Source organism: Brienomyrus brachyistius, chromosome 10, assembly GCF_023856365.1.
Source record: "Brienomyrus brachyistius isolate T26 chromosome 10, BBRACH_0.4, whole genome shotgun sequence".
NCBI lineage: Eukaryota > Metazoa > Chordata > Actinopteri > Osteoglossiformes > Mormyridae > Brienomyrus > Brienomyrus brachyistius.
In genome coordinates, this window is record NC_064542.1 from 7,887,466 (window position 1) to 7,910,155 (window position 22,690).

The window sequence follows — 22,690 nt, forward strand, 5'->3', positions numbered from 1 at the left end:
CCCTCATTACTCCAAGATGTCACTGCCTACTTGATGTGTATTTTACCTGATGCTTGAGAGCTTGAGATATGTCTGCTGTTGTGGAGAAGGGGGGGGGGCAGTCTTACCTGCAAAAGACTGTGTATGCAGGTGTTTGGGGTAACCTTTACGTCAGCTTTCAAACCCAGGAGTGAGAACTCATCAGTCGTTCAGTCCTATAATTAGTAATCTAATTAAGGAGTTTCACCGACAACCCGCACACCCAACGGCCCTTTCTGGATAAGACCGGCAGTCCCTATTTTAGAGCATTTCCTTCTGTTACGATCTCAGCTTCACACCTTACCTTTGTATTTTATGCTGTTGCTGTCCATCTTCTCCAACATACTGTTATTTGGAATTAACTGCCGTATGAGTCCATTGGTGTTGTATGTAATTAATTGTAATTCAAGGCAAAGTAGGGCAAGGCGAGGTGCATCTCACTTAGTCTCTTGAATTACTGAAAATAGATGCTTGTCTGAGGGGTGTCATGGTGCTGCAGTGGTCAGCACTGTTGTCTCACATCCCTGGGGTCAGGGTTCAGGTCTCCGCCATGGCTCCAGTTTGCATGTTCTCCCCAAGTCATTGTGGGGTTTCCTCTGGGTACTCTGGCTTCCCCCATGCAGGTCAAAAACATGCTGGGGTTAATTGTTGTGTGTCCTATGTTGGGTTGGCACCCGATTTTGGGTTGTTCCCTGCTTTATGTCCACAGGCTCCAGACCTCCTGTGGTTACAGAAGATGGACGGATGGATGGAGACACTTGTTTCCAACCGGAGCTGTGAGCTCCTGAGTGGGCAGAAGGGACTTTCGTTAGTGCCACACTGCAAACCCATGGTGATCATGCTGTAACGTTAATGGCTGACAGTTTGCTTGCCCTTCATTGCTGCCACACAGTGGTGGTCTGGAGTCAGGCAGCCTGTTATTCATCCTTTCACTCGCAGACACTGCAGATTCCATCCATCCATCTTCTGTAACCTCTTGTCCTATTCAGGATCGTCGGGGGACCAGATTCTATCCCAGAGGCTACGGGCGCAAGGCAGGGAACAACCCAGGATGGGATCCATCCAACCCATCGCAGGGCACACTTCAAATTCCTGAAGGCAGTTTACATTTCTGCTTGTGCTTTTTCATCCAGTTCAAATGTGACACAGTTGCATATATGCAGACAAAAATGATTCCCTTCTTTCAGTTGATAAACCTCTGCTTAATAACGAAGGTAATAATTATTTTAATTGATTTGTCAGACATGGCAAAATTTAACACCATTACTTTAGCGTGAAGTTAATAATATCAACAAAGAGAATTTAATAAACACAATTCCCTTATTTTCACTAAACTGTGAAAACCAGAATACACAAATAAAGCAGATTTCTTTTTACAGTGTACTATGTAATCGGACCAGCTTGCTTCAGCTTCACTGTGAAGAATAAAGTGGCTGCTTTATCTCTTCAGCTGTCTTCGGTGCAATGCATTAACCAATGATCCTGCCGGTTTCAGACCATTGTTATATCTCTAGGTAGGATTAGCCTGCGTTTATCACTAATCATCCTTCAATATTTCGCGGATCTATTCGTGAACATTGCATTTTGCGTTTAAATTAGTTATTCAAATGTGTAATTGCCAGATACGCATGTTAAGCTGTAATGCTACAGAGTTCCAATGAGGTTTGTGAGGTTGATGATGTGTATAGGCTGATGCGTAGAAAATGTGCCTGGTCATTTTCATTCATTCAGTTTTCACTGGAGTCATTTTCTTTGATTTTCCTGCAATACCCGAGGTTTTCTTCCTTTCAGGCATTACTTGGTCTCATTCCGTCATTGACTGGGGAAGTTTCCATCTGAAACCGAAGCTCGGCCGATACAAGCCTTATTCATTCTTTCACATTTTTCCATATGTTAAAAAAAAAGCCTACAATCTAGATATTGTAGAAAAAAAACACAGCTGGATGTCATATTTAAATACTGTATGTTTAGCTTTAAGTATTTAGCTTTGGGAACATGGGCTCCTTTTCACCTGTGAAAATACAGCTTGTCTTTTACTGACCTTTTATAAATACAGTCGGCCACGGGGGATCGGTTCCCGGACCCCGCGCTGATACCAGAATCTGCAGATGTTCAAGTCCCTTAAATAAAATGGCATAGTATTTGCATATAACCTACGCACATCCTCCCGCATCCTTTAAATTATCTGTAGATTACTTATGATACCTAATAGAATGTAAATGCGGTTTACGGAATAATGACAGGGAAGAAAATCAGTATTTGTTCAGTGCAGATGCAACCATGTATCATAGTAGAAACAGAAAATATAATTGCATTTAGAGAAATTATAAATTCATTTATATGACCAGGCCATGGGATTGTGAGGGTCAGTTGGTCATTGTGCCACAACGATGGGGTGTGACGGAGGTGTGGTGTTGTGACAGTGAGGGAGACCAGAACCAGAAGGGAACCACGAGTGGCCAAACAAAGGGAGGCTGGTTAATCCAGGATATACAACTACGTGCTGGGGGGGGGGCACAAGGAAAAGCACCTAAAACAATCGCACAGAAACTCAGGCAAGTAATAACCTACAACACCTACTTGGAGCATGCAGGAAGAAAACACAATGACTAGCTGAGGAGCGGAATAAAGCATTTTACTAAAATTTTACTAACATACTCTGGTCACGACCCCCACTGTGGGAACCTCTGTTATAATCACAACCACAGTACCTTAACCTGCTGATCCAGGTGTTACTCCTATGTATTGTATGTTTAAGAATAGAAAGGCTTAAAGCGATATATTTAATATTATGACATTAAATTTACAGCTCTACACAAGTTCTAAATTGATTTTCTAACATTGCCCAAGTGATCTATATTAGTTAAATAGTTGGTAAGAAGCTTGGCAAACAAAATAAAGAAATAGTGAGCCAAACTGTCACTAGTGCTTAGATGAACAGACCTCGTTTTTCCTTTTTAAGGTGACAGTTATTCATTCCTGTGAAGTTTGCCTGGTTCTCTTCTGTAGAGGAATAAGAATTATGTGTCACGAAGAAAGTGCTGCACTGTGAATTATAGCACTGTAGGGTGTGAGATTTAGGATGATCAATTTTACATGGCTACACTGGAATCATAGTAGAAAAGAAATGTCAAAATATGACAAGCGTGAGGCAGAGATTAAGAACCTAATTCAATCTCACAGCAAACCTTTTTCTCTCGAGTGAGAGGCTTTTGCTGGAAGTGCTGTGCTTAGCGAACAATCGTTGCAATTTATTTGCATAATAGAGTTTGAGGGGATGCTGTAATGCATTTGCAGATAGGTAGTCTGCTTTACCGACAACAAAAGAACCGTCATAAGGTATGAAGAAGTCCAAGAGTATTTCACACACAAGACAATGTTTTTAAAAAGCTCTTGATGGAATTACCATGGTAGAACTGGAAATGGAACCAAGCCTAGATTACAGAAGCTTTAATTAAATATTGCATTAGAATGGAACTGTAGCACTGTTGCCTCATACCTCTGGGACTAGGGTTCGAGTCTTCGCCATGGAGACGTGTGGACTTGCATGTTCTCCCAGTGTCATCATGGGGTTTCCTCCAGGTACTCCAGTCTCACCCCGCAGCCCAAAAACATGCTGAGGTTAATTGGAGTTATCAAAATGCCCTTAGGAGTGACTGGTGTGTGAGTGTACCCTGTGATGGGTTGGCGTCCCACCCTGTGTTGTTCCCTGCCTTGTGCCCAAAGCCTCCAGATTGGCTCCAGACTCCCTACACAGGGCAAGCGGGAAAAGAAAATGGATGGATGGCAGTATCATGATCATGCGTGTTATCAGTATCACCTTGCAGTGTTAATGCTACTCAGTGCTGCAGGGTTTGTGGCTCTGTGGATTAGCGCTCCGTAATTTCACAAGACCCTTCAGCAAGTAATCAGACCCTTAGCCCCCGTCCCTCCCAGGAGCTTCGCTGCTCCCACTTTGTCGGCGGTATGTTGCTTTTCATAAAAGATACATACATACTAAACATTAATTCTCTCCTAATAAATACAAAGAAAAATTAGTTTGTGATTTTTTTCTAATTCTAAATGTAAACACACCAGACACTTGCACAATTTAGATTAAATATACCTTATATCTTATTACAAAAGGCATTTATGCTAATTTAAAGTCCCGTTTGGCGCACGATGAAAGGAAAAATACTAAACCAAAAATGGAAGAACATTTCACTTTCAAAACTCCAGTAGCTGGTCTCCTCAGTGCCCAAACGTTTATGTCGTTAAAAGAAGAGGTGAATCAACATAGTGGGCAACATGCCGCTGCCCCGGCGTTTTTGAAACATGTTGTTGGCATCAAGTTCAAGTTGCGAACAAGGACATGATTTGGAAGGAACATGTGAAAAGAAGATGAGAAATTACACTAGATGAGCATTACACTATATATTGGAAAAACGGTGCAAGTGACGAGTGATGCACGGTACTTACAGCGATGGTCATTATGTATCCCTGCACCCCGATCCCGGGTAAGTGCTTATCAAATGGATATATGGCATAATTATGCATGCATATGTAACTGAAGTATTAAATTCCAACGTACCTGAGCAAGAATGAAAGAAAAACACATGTAAGAGATATAAGCAAATGTATGTCAACGAAAACATGTCACAGTTGCATGGTAACAATAATATTCTTGAATAAGTATATATAGGAGTGAAAGAAGTACATAATTCATTATTTTTACATGTAACAGAAGAGAATCACACAATGCTTTTTATTAAGCTAAATCCTGTCCTCTTGGTGTAATTGGATCAGCAAAGACGGCTCTTGGCAAAGACCAGTACAACGTGCACGACAGTGTTATACCCTTCACCTCACGTGGAAAAACACACAGGTTGACTGAGAGCCATCAGTGAATATAATGCTTGTTTTGCTTCAGTGCTGCCTGTTCCCTTGAAATTAACACCAGGTTTCAGGTTTTGCATGAGTGAGTATCCCATTCCCACAGAAACACCAACAAGGCAGTTATAAATAAAAACCTACAAAAGGGTAATGCAAACTCTATTCATTATGAACTATTTATAATCACTATTGCTTTTAGCAAGGATATTAATGTTACCACAAGATGTTAGTCTGGAAGGACATCGATGGATTTCCCTAAAGAGAATTTGTTTTGAGAGATAAGGATCGGCTTCACGTGTGAACCTGTGAGGAGAAACAGCACTACATGGAAACTGGTAACACTACACAAATATAGTATTATATTATTAATTATGTATTAATTAACCACAAACTAAGTCTTAGTAACATACTGATCTTATGTTAATTCGTTATTAATGAATTGTGACGCATCTTTTATCTCAAGCAGTTACTATAGTTGTTACTATATCTGTTAATGCTGTAAACCGCTGTGAACTATTGAAGGAACAAGTCATGAACAACGGAAATTAAATACTGATCTCATGTTTGTTCATCATTAATGAATTGATGCATCTTTTATCTCAAGTAGCGATTATATTTGTTCTTGATTTGTTCAGAATTTGTATTTCAGTAGTAATGGAGTCATTGTATTTGGAGTAATGGAGTATTTGTGCCCCGTCGAGTAAAATGTTACCTGGAAACTACATGATGTTGGCTGCGTCTTTTTACTTACATTAAACGTAATGTAGATTTATTTTTGCATATGTTTCTATATACAGATGTTTGAACCTATGAAATTATGTTTGCATGCATTTATAATAATCATATTCCTTGTAGAATAGCCCTGTTCTAGTCGATATTTTTTGGTATTTCATTTTAATGGTTTCATTTAAAAATATGAAGCTGTATTATTGGTAGAGAGACAAACTGGGCCATATCTAACTGATGTCAACGGCATCTTCTGCTTTCCTAAATCAAACATTTGTTTGGTTTGTCTTTTGTCCTTTTATGAATCAGACAGAGCCGAGTCTTATCATTATGTTAATAGTTTGTCAATGCAAATCTTTGCATTCATTATTGAAATCTGAATGAATTGTTTGCTTCACAAACTCCAGTAATCACTCTGTCTCAAGCTAACCCAAGCGTCTTGCTGAATTGTTGACTGAAATGCCTGCAGCTCTCATGGCAACAGCTTAGAGTGAATATAATAATTGAATCCTAATATTTTGGACCTTGCTACATTGTATGTAAAACAAACAAACAAACACAGAGATAAATAAATAAATGTTTTCTTTCCATTTACATTTTTATTAAGTAGTTTTATTGCAAATCGCCGGATGCCAGGATTCTTGATGAATTATGAATAGCTGCTGCAAATTCTCTGCTGAGATCCGCAAATTCACACGTAAATGAGGTTCATGGCTCACTGCCTTGTGAGCTGACGGTTGTCGCATGTCAGGTTCTCACCGTGCTGGAGTGCTTCTCTGCTGCTTCTCTCCCTGTGCAGTGCGAATGGAGTCTGTGCCAAATGCAAATCCACAAGTTATTTATGAACCAGACGTATGTTTTCATAAAGAACATAATTAGTGGACACAATCTTTTCTTTCACCACCGAACAAGGTGCCACTTCACACCTGCACTCATATAAATAACTATGAAGAATTTAGTGATGTCAGTCAACTAAACTGCATGCCTTTGGTCTGTGAGAGGAGACTGGGGTACTCAGAGGAAACCGGCACAACAGGGGAGAGCATACAGCGCATGTGCCCAACACAGGAGAGCACACAGAACATACACGTGACAGGGGAGAGCATACAGAGCCTGTGCCCAACACGGGAGAGCACACAGAACATAAACGTGACCGGGGAGAGCATACAGCACATGTGCCCAACACGGGAGAGCACACAGAACATACACGTGACAGGGGAGAGCATACAGCGCATGTGCCCAACACGGGAGAGCACACAGAACATACACGTGACAGGGGAGAGCATACAGAGCCTGTGCCCAACACGGGAGAGCACACAGAACATACACGTGACAGGGGAGAGCATACAGAGCCTGTGCCCAACACGGGAGAGCACACAGAACATACACGTGACAGGGGAGAGCATATAGAGCCTGTGCCCAACACGGGAGAGCACACAGAACATACACGTGACAGGGGAGAGCATACAGTGCATGTGCCCAACACGGGAGAGCACACAGAACATACACGTGACAGGGGAGAGCATACAGAGCCTGTGCCCAACACGGGAGAGCACACAGAACATACACGTGACAGGGGAGAGCATACAGAGCATGCATGCGACACGTCAGAGGATAAAGAACATATACGCAACATGGGAGAGCATGCAAAACATGCATGCAACAAGGGAGAACATGCAGAACATGCATGCAACATGGGAGAGCATACAGAGAATGCTCGCAGCATAGGAGAACAAACAGAATCGATGCATTTTGAATGAGTATTCTCTCTTGGCAAGCGGAAAATGCATGCAATCTACATGTGAATAAAGATGTAATATGTATAGATTGAGTCATCCAGCCAGTGACATCAATTTCTCTAACATGGGTCACTGCTGCTCATTATAAAGTAGCCATGCATTACAGTGTAAGGCAGCAGTTAATGGTTTGTAACAAGGATAGATATAATTTTTCTTCTCATATAGGAAGAGTAAAGTTTTATGAAAGACATTGCACTTTCATGAAGGGGAACCACATTACATTTTAAATATACAACAAAGCACAGGAAGGCAGATCCTTAAAAGGATATAAGTTCATCTTCAACAACTGTCTCCCAAAAATAGCTGGATTTGGCTTTACTTTGTTGTAACGGAGCAGAGGACAGTCATCGCAGCCTGGCAGACTGGCAGTCATTTCATTTCTTGCAAAAAAGCTTGCAGAAAAACTTCGGTTAAAATTTCTACAACAAAAAATTGCAAAATACAGTAACTGCCATGTGTTTTCATTAAATGTAAGATTATCAAGATGATTTCATACAGCAAACAGATTACTAGTCCTTAAAATGGCTGTAGGATAAATGAATCAGTAGCTCATGGTTTATACAGAAGTGTTTGGGGTGTTTTATGCAACAGCGCTTAGAACAATTTACGTACTAGAGAGACTGGTGAATGATGGAATATCGAACGTATGTCGTGGTCCCATGGATTGAGTGGGTATCACTAAGACCTTACACATCCAGCATTGTCAGTGTGATGATGCCCTTTCAGCTGGCCCGGATTAACCACATGGGCCATCTTGAGACAATGTAATGTTGTGGAAATGTACTATATAAGTAAAATTGAATTGAACTGAAAAAGAAAAAAACAATATGAAAGGCTCAGCGGGCCATTGTTTAGGAAATTCCTGGTACAAACCATTTACAGTACTGGCGAGAGCTCCTCAGGATGTAAGAATGAGGGATATTTATGCATTATTTCTTGACCGGTGAATGTTGGATGATTGCTTTTCTTGCATGAAATTCCAATCGCTTCAGTGCAAAACACATTCTTTTTTTGACATATATACTGTAAAATACAACATGGAGCATAAGAAGAAGAAAAGACAACAATGAAATAGTGCTATTTGACATTAAATCAAATTGATCTCAATTCACAGAGTCTGACATTTGAATATGAAGAAGAGAATCAACGCGTGGGATTGGTTCAGGATTCATAACCTTTCGTAAATTGTTTCGAGGAAAGCTGACTGAGTATGAGGCAGAATGACAAGAGAAAGATGAATGATGTGTTTTTCATTAAATTACTTGCTTCCATCAAGAGAAAACTCGGCTTTTCTCTGCCAACCAATGATCGTTGCTGGGCAGCCAAAACGCTTCACTTTGCTTTCATGTTTTTTGCATGAGTGCATAATTTCCTCTATACAGTACAGTAGTTTTTGCCAGTATATTTGCACATGTATATAATATATGAGTAATATTTGGATGTCTATGCATAAAGGTGCTAAAAACTCATTACATCATCCATCCATCCATCCATTTTCCAAACCGCTTATCCTACTGGGTCACGGGGGGTCCGGAGCCTATCCCGGAAGCAATGGGCACGAAGCAGGGAACAACCCAGGATGGGGGGCCAGCCCATCGCAGGGCACACTCACACACCATTCACTCACACATGCACACCTACGGGCAATTTAGCAAGTCCAATTAGCCTCAGCATGTTTTTGGACTGTGGGGGGAAACCGGAGGAAATCCCACGAGGACATGGGGAGAACATGCAAACTCCACACACATGTAACCCAGGCGGAGACTCGAACCCAGGTCCCAGAGGTGTGAGGCAACAGTGCTAACCACTGCACCACCATGCCACCCCTCATTACATCAGACAACTGAAATTAATGTGCAATTCCATGTGTATTTCCTATTGTTTCATTTCCCTGGCAATCAGTGAAGAAACTGTGAGTGACTCTGCCTGTCCGGTGATTGTGATCAGAAGGTTGCAGGTTCAAATCCCATGGCCGGAACAATGACTTCACCCTTGGCCCCCCTGAGCAATACCTCTGTGTCTGTCCAAATTCTTGCTTGGTATCAATCGATTTTGAGCGACTGGCAGAAAGTGGATGAAGGCCTGCAAGGCTGTGATGTCATCCTGTAAGTGGAAGAACATGGGGTGTAATTACACACTTCATGAAATGTTGCTTCACACCTCCCAAAACAGCAGCCATGCTCTGTGAGGTTTCGGAATCAGAAAGGAGGTCTGGAAATGATGCCAGACTGACGGCTCCTCTGCACCTCGCACCCTTAAAGGAAACTCCCCTCGCCAACCTCCACCTCCAGTTTACCTTAAAAATGTTCATTCACTATTTCTTGGAGTGAAGCTTCAGACAGTCGCCACCCATTTTCTTATCTTCTGTCTGTACGTTCCTTTAAATCAGTGCTTCTCAAACTTGGTCCTCGGGCCCCACTGCCCTGCTTGTTTTCCTGCTATCCCTGCCCTACGCACAAGTCCCAGCTGTCGTTCAGCTTCTGATTGACTGAACACACCTGATCCAGGTAATCAGCAGTGTGTGGGGCAGGGACAGCTAGAAACCGAGCAGGGCGGTGAGGACCGAGTTTGAGAACCACTGCTTTAGAGTTTGGACACTTTATTTCCTTGTTGATATATATCTCTGTCCAGCTTAAAGGTTAAGCCCCAAGTCCCTCTGGTTAGCATTTCCTGCAGTGGCCTGTCCAGTGATCTCAGGGACCAGCAGGCAGAGAACCTGGCGTTATGGCTGGATGGCCCAGTTTAGGGTGCACTGCCAAAAATGCCTTTTTTTAAAACTGCGCAACTGTTGCAGTTGTGAAAATAATTCCACATTATTCATACAAAGCATGTATAATGCATTTTGTTCACGTCATATTTATAGTGCGCGGTCTATTGGAAATTCTTTCACCTGTAAAACAAACATATCTAATATAAACACCCTACCCTTTCAAAACAGTTAGAAAGTTGGGAGAAAAAAATAGACAAAAATATACACGACAGCAAAGTTCTTAACTGAAGTGGTACAAGGGTCCAAACTACAACTTTAAAATGTATTTCTTTCATGGTGCTCCTATTACACCTAAAATTAAGAAATTTTATAGTGATTTCTGTTCGGTGGTGAAAGAAAAGATTGTGTCCACTAATTATGTTCTTTATGAAAACATACGTCTGGTTTATAAATAACTTGTGGATTTGCATTCGGCACAGATCTTTAAGAACTTTCTACCTTATGCTGCTAGTTTTAGATGTTTTTTGGATGCAGTAGAAGCCAATAATGTACCAACCACTAATAATATAATACATTTTTAATTCTTAATGTAATAAAAGTCAATAATGTAATATCTGGCCAATTATGTAATACGTAAACTTTCTGAACTAATATCGTAATAACTTTTTGCCAGCTATGTAATTTGTTATTACATTATCGACTTGTATTACATTAAGAACAGAGACATTTCCATTGATATTAGCATGTTGGTACATTATTGCTAGTAATTATATTATTGGGTGATGCTCTTTTCACATACAACTTGAAGCATGTATCTGCTAGTGAGATACTCACTGGCCACTTTATCAGGTTAATAGATGCACCTTGCTAGTTAAGGGGCGGGATGCTCTCTTACCTTCTGATTGAGATCTAGTGACCTTGGAGGCCATCTGAGAACAGTGAACTCATCGTCATGTTCAGGAAACCACACTGAGACGATATGAGCTTTGCGACATGGTGTGTTATCCTGCTGGAAGTAGCCATTAGAAGCTGGGTACACTGTGGTCATGAAGGGATGGACATTATCAGCAAGAATACTCAGGCAGGCTGTGGAATCTACACAATGCTGAATTGGTACTAAGGGGCCTGAAGTGTGCCAAGAAAATATCCCCCACACCATCACACCACCTGCAGCAGCCTGAATTGTTGATGCAAAGCAGGATGGATCCATGCTTTCATGTTCTTTATGCCAAAATCTGACCCTATCATCTGAATGTGGCAGCAGAAATCGAGAATCAGCTGGCAGCGTTTTCCAGATCTTCCCGTGTCCAATTTCGGTGAGCCTGTGCCCACTGTAGCCTCAGTCTCCTGTTCTTGGCTGACAGGTGTGGCACCCGGTGAGATCTTCTGCTGCTGTAGCCCTTCTGCTTCAAGGTTTGACGTGTTGTGCATACAGAGATGCTCTTCTGCATATCTTGCCTGTAACAAGTGGTTATTTGAGTTACTGTTGCCTTTCTACTGTTGCCTTTACAGTATAATGCAGTACAAAGCATCCTTAGTACTTATACCGACAATTTTAATGCATGATGAAGGTATCTATAGTATATTATAGACGAAAGCTTCATAAAGCACTCATAATGCATAATAACATGACTATAATGTGTTATGCCTATTGATAAATATTTATAGCCATGCATAATGCTTTATGAATGCATTATTATTTGTTATAAATGTGTTTATAAAACTACAACAACTATTCTTCTGTTCTTTCTTGGTTGACCTCTGCTCTGAAAAAGTCAGTGCTGCCACCTACTGGAAACAATCGATTTCCTTGCACATGCACCTGCAATGTGGCCAGACACACATGATTTCCAACGGACATAAAAGTCTGGGCTAAACCTGCGTTGTCTGGTGCAACCCCCTGATGGCGAAATTAACGTCACCCTGAGTGGTTACCTAAAGTGCCGCAGAAAAGCAAATTATAAACTGGCCTTTATCTTGTACCGAGTTATGGCAAACCTGGAGCCAATCCTGGGAACTTTAGAGCTCAAGCAGGGGTAGCCGCTAAATGGGATGTTGATCCATCTCAAAATACATACTCTTACAATCAAAGACATAGGTAATTTCAGCTAGTCCGCATGTTTTTGGTCCTTTGAAGGAAATTGGAGTTCCTAGAAGAAACCCATATGCAGAATGAACGTATGACATAGACTTAGACTATATGGACAAAAGTACTGGGACACCTGGCCATTACACCTACAGGAACTTTTATGACGTCCCATTCTAAACGCTTAGGCATCAATATGGAGATGATCCCCCTTTGCAGCTATGACAGCTGACGCTCTTCTGGGGAGGCTTTCCACAAGTTTATAGAGAGGTGTAAAGGCCAGGTGTCTCAATACTTTTGTCCATATAGTGAATATCCACATAGAGCAGGGGTGGGATTCAAACCTTCGACATGTGAGGCGTTAGTCATACTGACTGCACAGCACAGAAATGTAAGACTTATGCTGCAGTTTCCTGTCTATCCAGGAAGTAGGAAATGCAGGAACTGAATGAGGATGTGGAGTATGTGCTGAACTAAGTACACGCTGGAGATAAGAGATAAGTAAAAGGTACAGGTAAAGCTGATAACTGCTACAGGCATAAAGCAGAATTGCAGATACACAGTTTAACAAATTATTCAATAGATATAATTGGAAACAAATCATTTTGACGAAATGCAAAGCGATAAAAGAGGAATAACAGGAAAAATGATTTCACTGTTAAGGGTTAATATAACGCTGACTGCAGTATGATATCCCAGGAGTGGAGAGATCGCCCTGCAGTAACCTTCCTCAGGCTTCCTCTAAATGTGGGGGCTGAACTCTAAGGTGTGGGTGGAGGGTACAGTTTTACTTACTTTACTTCTCCCTGAAAACTGACGCCCCAGCAAAAAATAATGACAGTGACTGCGCCGAGAGCTGAATTCATTTAGAAAAATTCTGAAGTCATTGTTCTGAGCTGTTTTGGGCTTTTGCTTTAATTGGACCAGTCCATCAGTTAATATAACATCTCAACACATATTTTTAAAGCATAATAATCGAATAATAAAATGAATATAAAAATCTTTCTGAACGTTAAAGCTGTTCAACCTTCCCAAAATAAGATGAAGTGAAGTATTGCTCTTTTTAAATTTTCCATTAGGTATAAATCCCATTAAAATGCACTTACAGCCACAATGTAAATTTGGTCACTTAATTTAATTTAAAGAAATTAACATTAGTAGTTTCAATGGAAAATGGGCCAAAAACATACTTTACACCCGGATATGGTTATTTCTGGCTCAAATATTGACATTTACAGTATAAATTGGGCTTGTTATTCCAAGGATCTTCTAACACAAGTCTAAAGGACGGAAGAAGGTCGAGCTGAGTTATTAAAATACTACTGCATGGATCTCAGAGTGAGCCAAGAATTACAGGTAAAGTTAATTGAATTGGATCAAAACTGAAAATGAGTTGTTTTATATGACTGGCTTATTGCTTCCATTCCATTATGAATGTATAAAGAATTAATGCAGTTTTATACATACATCCTACAACTTCATCTCATGACTAAACAAAGTATTTAGGTTTAAACTGTGAGGGAGTGCGTGAGTAAGTGACTGAATAAGTGAGTGAGTGAGAGTATGTATGAGTGAGTGAGTGAATGAGTGCATGTATGAGTGAGTGAGTGAGTGCATGTATGAGTGAGTGAATGTATGAGTTAGGGAGTGAGTGAATGAGTGAATGTATGAGTGAGTGCATGCATGTATAAGTTAGCGAGTGAGTGAATGAGTGCATGTATGAGGTAGTGAGTGGGTGAATGAGTGCATGTATGAGTGAATGAGTGAGTGCATGTATGAGCGAGTGGGTGAGTGAGTAAGTGAGTGTATGTATGAGTTAATGAGTGAGTGCATGTATGTGCCCTGGGATGGACTAGCATCCCTTCCAAGGTGTATTCCACTCTGGAATAGGATCCCAGACAAACGGTTGGCAGATAGATGGATTATAAATGACCTTATTTTTTCTTTATTACTAGTGATATTTATTTATCTTTAAAAATAAACTATTCTGAGATCAAGCTAAAGTGCAGGGCTAGTTTTCAATGAATTGGCATTTGTTATAGAGACAATGGACATTTGTTATGCTCCATTTGGCAAAGGAAGAGGCAGAGAATGAATTTTAGTCAGCTTTGAATGAAAAATAAAATTGTCAGAAATAAAAGAGAACAAGATTGGTAGATCCAAGAAAGGAGAGAGGACATAGGTATCTGAAGCAGCGACCCTCGAAAAGATCTGCATAGCCATGTGGCAAAGTTATTTGACAGCTAATTATTGATATAGTACACATTTATTTACTTTAGTGACCATCCATCCATCCATTTATTTTATTCTGCTCAGCATGAGGCGGGGCTTGCACCCTGTCCTGGGCACAAGGTTGGGGTACATTCTGGACAGGCTTTTAGTCCATGACGTACATTATATGGTCAAAAGTATTAAGACACATCTCTTAATCACAGGTATTTCATTAAGACCTAATGCCACAGGTGTTTAAAATCAAACACCCAGCCATGCAGTGAGGTTTATAAATGTTTGTTAAAGAATCGGTCATTCTGAAGAGCTCAGTGAATTAAAGTGTGGTATTGTCATTGGATGCCACCTTTGTAATAAGTCAGTTCATGAAATTTCCTCTCTGCTCGATATTCCATGATCACTTGTAGGTAGTATTATGGCAAAGTGGAAGCGTTTAAGAACAACAGAAATTCAGCCAAGAAGTAGCAGACCATGTAAAGTAACGGAAGAGAATTGCTAAGTGCTGAGGTGCATAGTGCATAAAATTCACCAACAAGTTCCACACCTCCACTGGCATTAACCTCAGCACAAAAACCATGTGCTTGGAGTTTCACAGAATAGCTTTCCGTTACCAAGCAGTAGTAATGGACAAAATGAGGCATGAACCATTTGCTGTATTTTTTGACCCCACTAGGTGGCTCTCTTGGTTTACTTTGGCCCATGCTCTGTGCCCTTTTTTGAACAGAGAGCACCATCTAGTGGAGTCAAAAAATACAGCAAATGGTTCATGAAGTGTTATTTTGTCTATCTCTACAGAGCAACTGCATGCAAGCCTTACATCACCAAGCACAATGGCAAGTGTTGGATGGATCGGTGAAAAGCACACTGCCACTGGACTCTGGAGCAGTGAAACCATGTTCTGAGGAGTGAGGAGTCATACTTCTCTTCTGGAAGTCTGATGGATGAGTCTGTATTTAGGCCAGAAAAACGTTACCTGCCTGACTGCATTGTGCCAGCTGTAAAGAGTGATAATGATTTGGGGTTGTTTTACAGGGCTTGGGCTTGGCTCCTTAGTTCCAGTGAAGGGAACTCTTAATACTTCAGCACATCAAGACATTTTGGACAATTATATGCTTCCAACTTTGTGGGAACAGTTTCGGGAAGGAAGGCCCTTTTCTGTCCCAGCATGACTGCACGTCAGAGCACAAAGCAAGGTCCATAAAAACATGATTGAGTGAGTTTGGTCTGGAAGAACTTGACTGGCTCACACAGAGCCCTGACCTAACCCCCATCAAACATCTTGGGATGTGGGATGAACTAGAATGGAGGTTGTTGGCGAGGCCTTCATATCCAACATCAGTGCCTGACCTCACAAATGCTATTTTGCATGAATGAGCAAAAATTCCCACAGACACACTCCAAAATCTTGTGGAAAGCCTCCCCAGAGGAGAGGCAGCTGTTATAGCTGCAAGGGGGGGGGGGCATCTCCATATTGACGCCTATGGGTTTAGAATGAGATGTCATAGAAGTTCCTGTTGGAGTATTGGCCAAACGTCCCAATACTTTTGTCCATATAGTGTATGACCACAGTCACATAAACTACTAGGAATATTGAGATGCCAATTAATTATTGCTGAAAAAGAAGATTTATATAAATTTCTGTGGCTGTTTATTACAGTTTCAAGTAAAATTTAATGAGTTTATTCTTTTATAAATACAATATATTTGACTGTTGTCTCTTCATAAATTGCGAGTACAGCATACAAAACAATTCAAAGGAATAAAAACTTGCACTTACATTTTAAAAATAGTATTCCATGAATAATTTACTAAAGGAAATGTATGTTATTTGTTATTCTGGTCAGTATGAAATATGAATGTATACTTTTGCTTATTGTACTCATTACATTTTATATAACTCTTAATACCATTTACCCAATGCTGAAAGAAGGAAAAAAAATGTTTCAGATGGCTAATAATGTCACGAGCCAAAGGTGACAGAGGAAGGAGCAGGAGTAAAGGCAAACAATAAGGAGTTTATTAGGGTGACTGAACAGGGCTAACAACAGTGGGAAGTTCACAATGGGGTGAGGTCAATGACCGGACTGGGGAGCACAGGACTGGGAGACACTCTTATAACCACTGATGAGAAGCAAACGAGAGGCATCTGGTGTGAATCACATGAGGGCCGAAACGATAAACAAGACAAAATTAATAACCGATATGGCTCGTTAGAGCCAAGGGGGCAGGAAGGAGGGCGTGACATACAAAGCAGCACTTGTAAACAAATGAATGACAAAAATGGCACAGTAATGTTGCTGTAGTTCTTCATTTCTGGAGGTGATTTGTCTTGTTGGCATTTCCTTTAATGGTTTGCTCCTTGTGGGTCAATAAACTGCAAACATACAGGATAATTTAAAGCCCGCCTTATTAGACAACCATACGGTAAATAACTGCACAACATGTTTATGGATTTTTTTTTCTACAGATCAGCTGATGTACGAACTGGACAAAAATATGAAAATAAACAGGAGTGAAGTCACAAGTGTTGCGTGAGCCATAAATAAAAGGGAAGTGATCCGCAAATGTGCAAAACCCATTTTAGGTGTACAAATCGCCCAATGTATTTGTGGATATGATTTTAAACATCACAAATAAAAATACATATTTGTGGATAGTGATACTTGTGATTTTTTTCTCTACAGATCAGCTGTGGTAGGAATTTGGACAAAAATCCATAAATAAATAGGAGGGAAGTCACAAATGTCAATGGACAGGACGGGATCCACAAAGGTGCAAAACACGCTTCATGTATATAAATTGCTCTGCATTTTTGTGGGTATGATTTTATACAGTACAAATAAAAAATTCATGGATAGTTAAATATTTGTGGATTCCATAAACTGGCTAACTTAATTGCTGATAGCTGGGAGCACCAGTGAAAACGACGCTTCGTGAGCCATTTGCAGTATTTTCTGACCACGTAGGTGGTGCTCTTGGGTTGCTTTGAGTCATTTTCTGAACATAAAGGATGATTGAGCGGGATCAGAAAAGACAACAGATTGTCCATGAATCAGCGTTTTGGCCATGTACGCAGCACAAGTGCAACAGATTACGGTATGTGGAGGGGTACCATGCGGCCAGGCATTCACGCAGCACAAGTACAACGGATTACGGTATGTGGAGGGGTACCATGTGGCCAGGCATTCACGCAGCACAAGTACAACGGATTATGGTATGTGGAGAGGCACCATGCGGCCAGGCATTCATGCAGCACAAGTACAACGGATTACGGTATGTGGAGGGGCACCATGCGGCCAGGCATTCATGCAGCACAAGTACAAAGGATTACGGTATGTGGAGGGGCACCATGCGGCCAGGCATTCACGCAGCACAAGTACAACGGATTATGGTATGTGGAGAGGCACCATGCAGCCAGGCATTCATGCAGCACAAGTACAATGGATTATGGTATGCGGAGAGGCACCATGCGGCCAGGCATTCACGCAGCACAAGTACAACGGATTATGGTATGCGGAGAGGCACCATGCGGCCAGGCATTCATGCAGCACCAAGACAACGGATTACGGTATGTGGAGGGGCACCATGCGGCCAGGCATTCATGCAGCACCAAGACAACGGATTATGGTATGTGGAGGGGCACCATGCGGCCAGGCATTCATGCAGCACCAAGACAACGGATTACGGTATGTGGAGGGGCACCATGCGGCCAGGCATTCATGCAGCACCAAGACAACGGATTATGGTATGTGGAGGGGCACCATGCGGCCAGGCATTCATACAGCACAAGTACAACGGATTATGGTATGTGGAGAGGCACCATGCGGCCAGGCATTCATGCAGCACCAAGACAACGGATTACGGTATGTGGAGGGGCACCATGCGGCCAGGCATTCATGCAGCACCAAGACAACGGATTATAGTATGTGGAGGGGCACCATGCGGCCAGGCATTCATGCAGCACAAGTTCAACGGATTATGGTATGTGGAGAGGCACCATGCGGCCAGGCATTCATGCAGCACAAGTACAATGGATTATGGCACAGTATGTGGAGGGGCACCATGCGGCCAGGCATTCATGCAGCACAAGTACAACGGATTATGGTATGTGGAGAGGCACCATGCGGCCAGGCATTCATGCAGCACAAGTACAACGGATTATGGTATGTGGAGGGGCACCATGCGGCCAGGCATTCACGCAGCACAAGTACAACGGATTACGGTATGCGGAGGGGCACCATGCGGCCAGGCATTCATGCAGCACAAGTACAACGGATTACGGTATGCGGAGGGGCACCATGCGGCCAGGCATTCATGCAGCACAAGTACAACGGATTACGGTATGTGGAGGGGCACCATGCGGCCAGGCATTCACGCAGCAGAAGTACAACGGATTATGGTATGTGGAGGGGCACCATGCGGCCAGGCATTCACGCAGCACAAGTACAACGGATTATGGTATGTGGAGAGGCACCATTGCGCTCGGGCAGGATACTGAAGGCAGCTTGTGATTTGCCTTGTAGATTTTTATATGATCATTTGCCAAATATTTTCAGAATCTGAGACTGTATCACTGGCCGCCTCATTCAACGCTTCAAAATAAAAGTCTGTTTCACTTAATGGATTAATGAAAACTCATGTCCTATTATACTTCTCTGTTGGGTATTTTGCACTGATTATTGTAAGTTCACAATGAAGTGCGAATGAATGAACCAGTCAGTGTGAGAATGAACCAGTCAGAGCAGCAGCGAATCCAAGTAAGCTGCCACTGGGACTGAGCTGAACTGGGAAGGAAATATGAAATAGTGTGCAAAAATATGCCAAAAATAAGCATGACAGAGGGAGGGAAATGCTGCTGTACCTGTAGGTGAGCCAGCAAGATCGGGGGAGTTCTGCTCCAATTAAATGCCTGGATGATTGAATTTAATGTGCAGATAATGTGGCTGAGAAGCAGGGATGTGTCCTTGTTCTTCACAGGCGTCACCTGGGCTGGTGTCACGACAGATTTAGGATGCAGGTCCACCCCCCAGCTTGGAGCTTTATAGCACATTATCATTTCTTTTTCTATGGGGGCCACAGATCATTTCGGGAGTTCAAGCGTGTCCCCAACCCTCAGTGCTTTACATTTTGTTTTGCTTTGTTTTGATGCGACTCCCATGCCTTAAGAATCACCAGCATGAAGGGAACCTCGGTTCCACATCCCATCTTCCCATGTAAGTGGCTCTGGCTTTGAGCTGTACTGCTTTCCCACACTTAACGGAAAAAAAAAGCATTTTAGTTTAATTTCAAGCCACAGTAAGTTTTACACAAGGATGTGAACAGTAAACAGCCTATAAAGAACTTGCTTTAGGCTGTGGTGCTGAATGTGTATTTCGTGGATCTGACAGCTTGACCCAACTATCAATGAGTTGGAAAGGCTATAGGAAATAAACCGTAGTTAATGTAATATATCCTCCTAATATTGTGTTTACATAGTCATGCGGGGGGTATGGTGACATATTGGTTAGCACTGTTGCTTCTTACCTCTAGGACCAGGGTTCAAGCCTCTAGCAGGGCTCCATGTGTGTGGAGTTTGCATGTTCTCCCCCTGTTGTCATGGGGTATCCTGGGTTGTTCCCTGCCTTGCACCCATAGCCTCTGGGATTGGCTCCAGACCCACTACAACACTGAATAGGATACGCAGTTACAGAACATGAATAGAAGGACAGTTATAAGAAAACTTGCCTTAACATGTTAAATATCATGGATATTACCAATACCCGTACCTTTATTTGAAGAGATGTTTTGTGTGTCTGTCTTACACCTTACATTGATGTCATCAGTTTGTACTGCATCTTTTTTGTTTTCTTCGATTGCAATCTTAACTTTATCCCGTGTTGTTACAAATTTTTAGATTAGAATTGGACACAAGTTGATAGTTAAAAAGTCCTTTTTGATGACCATTCAATGTATTTAATGGAGAAATGTTCCGCAACAATTGTTAATTAAAAGCGAGCTAAATGTGAGCTATAACAGACAGATAGGCAGACAGACAGACAGACAGACATCTGGGGTTAACTATAGCATGATATTGACCAAATCAACAACCAACTGTCTGTAATTAGATAACAAACAAATTAGCATTGTAATCTTCTTTAAAATCATAAGGTAAGACAAAGCAGACAGAAGAATCGTTTATTTTCGTACTTGGATCTGTGCTGAGAGTTAATATTGCTAAAAATGCTTAAAATATAAGGATAATAGCCTGCTTGATGTCTGAGTACAACTGGAACTGGAACTCACTGTATTGTCTTTGGGGCTTCGACTTACTGCAGTTACTGCTGCTCATCCAGTGCAGGGTTACCGTGATTCCAGGAAACAGGGGTTTTCTGGACAGGATGCTAATCCACCACGGGATGCATGCACTTATACACGCTACGGGCCCTTAATGCACATGATCTATTACATGGTTGTGCGGCCAAAACATATTTGATTTCTGTCTGGCCCGTGCAATGAGATGAAATGTTAAACTCAAGTTTGCAGTCTCAGGAAATGCAACTGCGGGGTCAAAAGGAAAAAGAGAATCTGGACATGAAGAAAGACATGAGGTGGAATGTTTTACAGCCTGATGGGGTGGCACATGCTTTCAACTGGAAATAGTATTCTGGGTCAACTAAATGTGCAAGAGCATCAGAACATCCCCAAATTGATTTTCTTTTGCAAAATGTAGTGCAGCTACTTGTTTTGCTGGAATGTTTGCAGCTACACGCGCACCTTAAAATGATGCTTTTTTGTTTTTAAGATACATGACAACACTTTATATATGTTAATGGAAAAACTTGCGAAACTGAACTAGTGAATTTGCTAACATTAGAAGAGCTGTAGAAGCAAAAGAATTCCCTTTACCCCTCCTCTCTCTTTCTCTCTCTCTCTCTCTCCCTCGCTTGCCTCCCTCCCTCCCTCTAACATTCTCACTTATCCTTTCACCACTCCTCCCACTCGCTCACTCTCGTCCCTTCTTCTCCCTCGCTTGCTTCCTTTCCCCCTTTATAATCACTGTTCGTCGGATTTCTAACCATGATACCTTCCACCGCGAAAGGCTCTCAGATGCTGATGCAGTCTTTCACTGGCACTGCAAGCATTTTCCTGTTCCCAGATTGAGTCCCACATATGGAAACGGCAGAAGGATGCTTGGGAATAGCAGTGTTCATGTTGCTTTTCCTCTTAATCTCTTTCAAGCTTTTCAGTTGTAAGGATTATAGAAACAGTCAGTTTGGATTTCTCATTGGAAAGGATGCTCCGGTCTCTCATCTCTTCAGCTAAAGCTAGAGAAAGGACTAATGTACTTTCCTGATGCTGAAGACACCTGCCAAAGAGTTCATTTCAGCCACAGGAAGCATGACATCCCAGCCGGCAAGCCCCGTGGACGGCGAGTGGATTGTGGATTTTTCTGTTTTTTTTTTTTTTACTGTAAAATTCTAAAGTGAACGTTTCAGAGACACAAGAAGATAAAAAAATATTGTGTGCTTTTCAGATATATGGCTTTCTCAAGACTGGAGTTTGGTATCTAACAAAGAGGTAGGATAATTATTCTGAATTAATACTAATAATAATACTTCTACAATTTTGTCAGTAGAGATCACAATATCTACTAAAGCACTGGAATTATATTTTAGTACGTATTATTTTTTAAAATATCATTATCAAATGTCATTCATGCACCATATTCCAAAAGCAGAAATATGTTGTTAGTTACTTCAGTTTTAAAGTCGGGCGTTTTATGTTTTACTATTAACATTAAAACAAAAGTTCTGTTACATATCTGCAACACATATACCCGGTATACTTGCATTGCATATTGTAACTGGTACAGTATATGGTGAGTATATAAATTTCTAAAGTTTTAACTAAGGTGAATTTACAGATTTTGTATTCTTTAGTCCTTCTTTTCCCTGCTTAGCCCCTAAACTTGTGCAAACTGTGATACACTTCATTTTCAATGAAGTTTCACTTCTAAGGAACGCCAAACGGATCAGATCAAATCCTTTCTCAATGAAATGTCTCCACACAGGTCATAGAAACAATGTTAATCTAAACGCATTACAGTTATGGAGAGAGTGTTTCTGCTGAAGTGCTTCTTGCTTGGTTTTGTTTCCTGATTCCTGTTCTGGGTACAGATTTGAAACAAGTGGCAGGTCATGTGGCATCAGGGTTCACCGTTCATCAGGGAGCAGAGACCAATACACACAGACAATGTGGATGTTAAGAGGG

The 22,690-nt window shown here is 41.5% G+C and overlaps 1 protein-coding gene across 1 annotated transcript in view; it reads left to right on the plus strand.

The window, feature by feature from the left end:
- Nucleotides 1-21,460: 21,460 nt before the first annotated feature.
- Nucleotides 21,461-22,690, plus strand: part of LOC125750481 (delta-sarcoglycan-like) — a 78,942-nt gene continuing 77,712 nt past the window's right edge. The window contains exon 1 of the mRNA XM_049028343.1: nucleotides 21,461-21,997. The gene's annotated coding sequence lies outside the window, so the exon portion shown is untranslated. The remainder of the gene's footprint in view (nucleotides 21,998-22,690) is intronic.